Raw genomic sequence first — 7,265 nt, forward strand, 5'->3', positions numbered from 1 at the left:
CTTATAATTTTACTAAGAATAAGGTAAGTACCCAAGTACTATCAAAACCAACAAATAGCAAATAATCTCATTAAAATATTATATTTTATTATTAATTTTTGTGATTATCAGATTGTTAATCCCCCCTGGTGGCTTAATTGAATGAAATGATCTGTACTGCACCTGAATACCTGACTACACACGAGTGATTTGCAGTGCTTATTGTTTCTCCTGCCTGCTCACAGAGCTAAGTTACCAGGGTAGCATTCCCTTCCATGAGTGGACATACAAACGCAGGCACACTGCTATCAGAGCTTGGCCCCAAGTTTTATGTTCTGGAGATGTTCAAAGCCAGGCTGGATGGGGTGCTGGGCAGCCTGATCTAGTGACTGGCAATTCTGCTCATGTCAGGAGGGCTGGATCTAGATGGTCTTTAATGTCCCTTCTAACCTAAGCCATTCTATGGTTCTGTGCTTCTTACTCAGAGTTGAGTCTTCAAATCATCATGTGTTTGGCTCGCTCATGTAGCTTCTTCCTGTGGCATCTCTCTGCTTTGCCATGGGGCAAAACAGTAATGTTCAGAGCAAAGCATGGGGGACAGTTACAGCTAGAGTTAGGGCAGTATGGTCAGGTTGTGGTTAGACTTGATGATCTTTAAGGTCTTTTCCAACCTGAGCAATTCTTTGATTCTGCGGCAGACAACAAATCAAGGTGCTGGTTGGTGGCTCATCTGCACAGGGTGAAGTTGACTGCAGGGCTGCCGGGGGCAAAAACTGGGAAGGGCTGAGACTGCTGAAGAGCTGTGTGACTGACTGAACATTACGGATCCTATCAAGGCACTGGGGACAGCTGTGGGTGAAAGTTCCAGACTGCCTTGGATTATCTTCTCCAGGTGGATGGACTTTTCCACCACAGATGAAATTTTAATATGAAAAACATGTGAAAAACATGTTTGTTTTGCGTGGAGTAATTGCCTCACAAGTAAAACGATTTTTATTCATGCTGAAGAATTTGCATGACTTATACTAGCACATTTGCCAAAATATTCAGGTCCAAATGAAGGTTACAAAACTTTTTTGGTCTGGAACTGAATGCATTGGAACGACGTTGTTTTTATTGGTGCACTGCTTTAATACAGCCCCACAGCTAAACAGTAGTGCACGCTGCGTTTAAGGGACGTGCCTTTCTGGTTATGGACTTGTTGAGATGAGCAGAATGTGGATCAGGGAAGGGATTGGGGGTTGTTGCTGATGCCTTTGGCGGTGAATGGGATCTTCTTGGAGTTTGTTAACTTGTGAGAACTCCGAGGTGCTGTGCAGGAGGGAGGTCAATAGACACAAAAGTACAATGATTTTTCTGCTACAGTTTCCCTCAGCCTTTTTTTTTTTTTCTAGTGATGGAAAGGTATTTTGTCTGAGCTGCTCATAGCCCTGCGTCGGGGCAGTCCTGCCAAGATGACTGTCACACACGGTCAAGCGTTACGCGGCAAATGACGAGTGATGACAGCTTTGAGAATTAAACTTCACTTAGACTGGTGTTGTGTGGTTTAAAAACAGGGGCCCAGAAAATGCCAAATACCCACACACAGCCTGCAATTCCAGTCATCTCTGTTTTCTTTCCCGTGCTTTCTTAGTGAGCAGAATCTAATAAGTTAAGGACTCCAAAAGTTACAGTTGTAGTTCAGTAGCTCTTTAAAACGCACTTCTAGTCTAAAACTTACGCACTCCAGGTCAAGAAGTGTTAACAGTAATAGCAAAGGATTGATTTGAGAAGCTGCAGTCTCAGTTTTGAAGTTGGGGCTGTTGTTTCAGTGCATTCACTTTTCTATCCCCTTTTCTATGAGGATAGTCCTGAAGAGTAGACTTTTAAAGGCGTTTTTGAGCTTCATGTGTCCTGCCTCAATGTGACTGAGAAACTTCAGTCTCTGCTAACTTATCCACATACTTTTCAAGCTTAACCACACATGGCATTGACACCATTGGCACAACCAGCAACGGGCTGCCATTCCCACATCTGTGGGCAGCGTGATTTCTTGCATGGAGCTTACATGACTGCAGAATCAATGTCCCTGTATAAACGACACAAGGGATTCTGACCGGAGCAGTCCTGTGTGGGATGATCACAAATGCTCCTTAAAGACTGACCAAAGGGACAAGCACGCTGCTGTTTTTCTGGAGCTTTCAAACAGTGCGGTAGTCCTGCTCCGTGCTGGCTCTGGTAGACCGTGCTCCACTGTTTACAAATAAAGAAGCTGACAGACTTCAAGAACGCAGAAGTATGATATTAATGTACAGTCTGCTGTGACTCACTGACATAATTAGAAGCACATTGTGTTTGTTTGTGCTCCTAAAACCAATGAGCTTAACTACCTCCTCCTGTCGGAACAGTGCGGTACACCCTGTGTTTCAGTGGATCACAAACAGAGGCTAACATTTTCACACTCATCGTTTGTTTAAAAAAGATGTGATTCCTTACCAGACATTAATTCCCAAATGCAGTCTACAACTCCTAATGAATGAACAGAGCTTACGTATATTTTTCTGAGGTTGTTGATACTGTGTGCAACTTTTGGTTAAAACCAAGGAATCTCCCAAAGAAGCAGCTCTTGAGGGGGTGCTGATGCCCTGCAGACACACTGTGTCAGACTGATAGGGGACTCTGAGTTTCTCAAGTCTCAGAAATGCTGCAGTGTGCTGCTGTCATGAGCAATTTTGTGTCTGCTCTGTGCAGTGTATTGAAATAGCTGGCAAAATGAGAATGTGATACACGAGACCATGGGAATGAATGGCTTTGTGGGCTGCAGATGAACAGTCAAAGTTCGGTTGTTTGCTCCAGCTGATGTTTTGGTAGCTCTGGCAATAGTCATTCAGAAAGGGCCACCTTACAGTCTCCATATCCTTGGGATAATGACATTCAGCTTGTTTGGGAGGGAGACAGCAGTCAAATTTCTTCTCTATCAGAGGAGATATCTCCTGTATGGTTGATGTTGTTCTCTCTGAGTTTCTTGTTCTCTGCTTCTTTGTCAATCTTGGTTTTCTCCCTCTATGAAGAAGGAACAATTTTCAAAGTTAGTTTCTAGTTTTTATGATTGATTATACTGAATGTCAGCATATTCCTTGGTTTATAATGGTGTGATTTTGAAATGCAATATATGAGAGTGCTTTCTTTACTGTAATATGACTACTGCACCATAAAAACATTCTGTTCCTCCAAATCCAAGCAAACAAAACATGTTCTGTATTTACTTGATGGTTTCAACCACAAGAAATTTGACCTTCATTGAATTTGCATAGTTTTTCTACAGCTGAGATGTCCAACACATTATCCTGTATTGTAACTCCCGTAATGTATTATTGCTTCAGTACGTAGCATCTCAAACAAATGCCGACAGAGTATTTTTATTTTTTACATAATGTGACATAAACACTTCATAAAGATAAATATTCTTAATTTCAGGAGGCGATTAATATCATACAGGTAGAAAGGTGCCTGTGTTTATGGGTACCATTACTTCTTCATATAAGAACGTCTTTACATCGTTCTTTTTATTCCTCTGACTTCATTTAGTTTCATTGCTCATAGGGACAGGTTACAAGCAAGACTCTTCACTGAGTTTGCTGACCATCTACACATTTGTTTTTCGTTTGCATTCGGTGGCAGGAAATCTGGAGATGAAAGCACTGACCATGCAGAATGTGGGTTCCTAAAAATAAGGTTTGTTATTAAAAAATACAGAGCTGGACTTTCAGCACTGCAAACCCCTTGGAGGACTGTGCAGAATCTGCAGGAGCCATTAGTCGGTGTAGCTGTGTGTTGGAAAGGAGAATTACAAACCTGCAAGCTTTGTAAAAATGCAAGTTTTATAAAAAATATGGGAAACAGGAGAAGGGATTTAAGCTCGTGATCAAACGTGCCAATTCCTCTCCATGCATTTCTGTACTCTTTTGTATTCTTCTGAGAGCTCTGTAGTTCTGAATGTCTCTTACCTGCTACAGTTTGCGTAAACTCCAGAAGGGATTAGCAAAGAGTGCTCCAAACAAAGCTGTCTGCCTCCCCAAGGTTAGCTGGAGAGCTTCTTGTTATTACAACAAGCTAAGCATCATTGTGAAACCACAAACCATATCAAACCACAAATTATTATGTCCCTAAGTGGTTCAAAATATGACTGTGAGTGTGAAGACAAGGTCATGTTTAAAAGGCCATGTTTAAAGGGCATTTGAACACCCAACTACTGTTGCCATAAGACTCAGTTCATAAGGTTGCTCTGTGCTTCTCATTCTGATGTCATATTTTCTGCTTTAGATAGCAGCTTCTGACTCCAAACAGTGAAATTCCTAGAGAACCAGCCTCAAAGTTTTCCCTTCTCCGAGGAAAAGTCCCTGCCTAGAAGAGAGACAAGACGACTTGTTCACTGTGCTGCAGATAAATATGCAGAGACTAGAGGCTCTGCCTTAACAAAAGGACTTGCAGATCTCCTTCTACCTACTTAGCAGGGCAGGCTTCTGGAGCTTAGGAACACAGAACATATTGGAGAAGATTTAAGTCAAGAAAAAAGACGTGGAGTATGTTCCTGCAGCATGAATTTCAGTGCCCAGCTTTTGCTCGAGTAGATTTCGACACCTAGTTATCTGAGTAAGTCTGCTAAAGAGTAATGTATGGAAAAATGGTTGCTAGAGGTGCTGAGAAAATAGGAAAGTTAAGCTTTAATGATAGCCCAAGAGCTTATGCCTTCCTGAGTGTATTGTGTTGTGGCCAGGTATCACAGAATTGCAGGGGTTGCAAGGGACCTATGGAGGTTATTGAGTCCAATACTGAAACAGATTCCCTACAGTTGGTCACACAGGTAGGTATCCAGCTGGTTCTTGAATATCTCCATAGGAGGAGACTCCACAGCCTCTCTGGGCTGCCTGTTCCAGTGTTCCATCACCTTTACTACAAAGTTCTTCTTGATATTAGTATAGAACTTCCTGTGTTCAACTTTTAGGTCACTGCTCTTTGTCCTACTGCTGCACACCACCAAGAAGAGCCCGGCCTCATCCATTTGCCTCCCACCTCTCTTTAGATATTTATAAATATTTATCAGCTCCTCCCTCAGCCTTCTTTTCCCCAGGCTGAGCAGACCCAGGTTACTCAGCCCCTCCTTATAAGATGTGTCTTCCTAAAGGGCTCCAGGCCCTTTATCATCCCTGTGGCTCTCCACTGCACTCCTTCTAGGAGATCCCTGTCTTGTTTGAACTGGGGAGCCCAGAACTGGACACACTGTCTAAATGTGGCCTCACCAGGGCAGAGTAGAGGGAGAGGATCACCTCCTTTGATGCTCTGGCCACACTGACCCCTGGGGTACACTACTAATACAGGCCTCCAATAGGACTCTGTGGCACTGATCTCAACTCTGAGCTCTACCAGTCAGACAGTTGTCAACTGAAGCGTGGTAAGTAGTCCAGAAGGGTGGAAAAGTTATCCCTTGTGCAACAGAACTAATGAAGACCGATTCCCTCAAAATTTGCATGGTCTTTCACCCAATACCTCTCCCTCAGTAAGCCAGTCTCCTTCCCAGTCTCCCATGAAATCTCAGTGACTTGAGACCTTCCAGTGTTTCCAGTTCAGCTCTTGCCTCTATGTTCCTGCCTGTTTTCCCCTGTGTTTCTGAGGTGAAACTCAATGTAGATCTAGGACTGAGCTGATGGGGTGGGCGCTGCCATGTGCCACGGGGTCAGCTGGTACCCATGGGCTGAATGGCCTGCCATCCGATGCTGAAGAGGATGCCAGTTTCTCCAGCTGTGCCCTCAGAAAGTATATCTGTTGTGGGTTTTTTTGTAGTACTTTCTGTCAAAATTTAACAAGTTGTGCATTAAATGTCTTTGAGATACCTGGTTTTGTCACACAAGCTGACGTGGATTAACAAGTTCGAGACTGAAAAAGCTTTCTTCTTCTTGGGTGGTATGCTGAAAATGTGTGAACTAGTAAGAATATCTGCCACGTGCCGTTGATAGGCATAGCAGAAGCTTTCTGAATGTGTTACTGGTTGTGATATAAAAATTCAGATAAATAAATAAAAGGGTGAACAGCTGGCTGGATAATTCAATGGGTTTGAAGTCTGGCATGAAAGCCAAGAGGCTGCGTCCTGTGCCTTTGAGCTGGAGGTTTCATTTGTAGATCAGTAAATGGGTTCATTGTCTACTCTTAGTTCCTTGGTCTTCATTACCTAATTTATAAAGAACAGAATTAATGCCTACATATCCTTTCCTTGAAACAGTTCTCCTCTTCCAAGAGAGGAACAAAGGATATCTCTGGCTTTATAAATAAGTTACTGTTTAGGGTAGGATGAGTGTGTTTAAGCTCTTGAAAGTTTTATTGATTTTCCATCGATCAGCCATGCCAGCCGTAGTCTACTAAATAAAGCATCGGTGTATGCAGCCATTCAAAAAAGTCTAATGAATGGAGTTCATAAGAGTTGCCATGTCATAACCACACTGCATATGCTCCTATCAAAAGCTCTTGGCTTACTGAGTGCTTCGACCCTCACGTGCTTATAAATCCAGATCCTTCTTGTATTGATTTATTTCCTTATGCCATTTTTGCTGTCACTGGACTCTTTACATAAGAGTATGGTTTGTTTGAAGTGCTTTCTACATTCCTAACTTCTGGAAACGTTTTATTTTCTTTCTACTATTCTGTGTTAGCATTCAAAACTGCACTTCTCTGTTTTACATAAGGTACACCACTGCAAACAGTGTAACTCGATTACTCCCAAGAGATCTTCTGGTGCTGATCACACTAGGAGATCTTTCTTCATGCAGCTGCAGCAATTACACTGAAGAGAGACTATTAGGTTGAACTGAGACTATGTGCTTAAGAAACACAATTTTCTGCCCATTTTCCTTTTGGACCAGATATTTTCTTTTTGGCAAGGTGTCTGATCACCCATGGACACTGCACCATTTGTGCAACCTTTAGTAGCTGTTACCTCTGCTCATTACTTCCTTCACTAATGTGCCCAGGGAGGGGTGGCTGGTTGCTCTGTGAGAGTCGTGAGTTTGCCAGGTTGATTCTCCTGCTGAGGGCCTGTGCTGCCTAGCAGCTTCAGAGTTTCTCCCGCCTCCCTCTTCCCTCAGCAGATTCAGTACTAACAATCTGTTAAAAGGTGCGAGGATAAGGCGGGCATGCTTCAAAAAACCATGGGAATGAAAAGAAGGCCATGCGAAGAGATGCAGAGAAATGATGTGTCATAAAAGGGTAATTCAAGTACCTTGAGCTGCTTCTCAGTTTTTGTGCGGGATCTGAAC

Source organism: Excalfactoria chinensis, chromosome Z, assembly GCF_039878825.1.
Source record: "Excalfactoria chinensis isolate bCotChi1 chromosome Z, bCotChi1.hap2, whole genome shotgun sequence".
NCBI lineage: Eukaryota > Metazoa > Chordata > Aves > Galliformes > Phasianidae > Excalfactoria > Excalfactoria chinensis.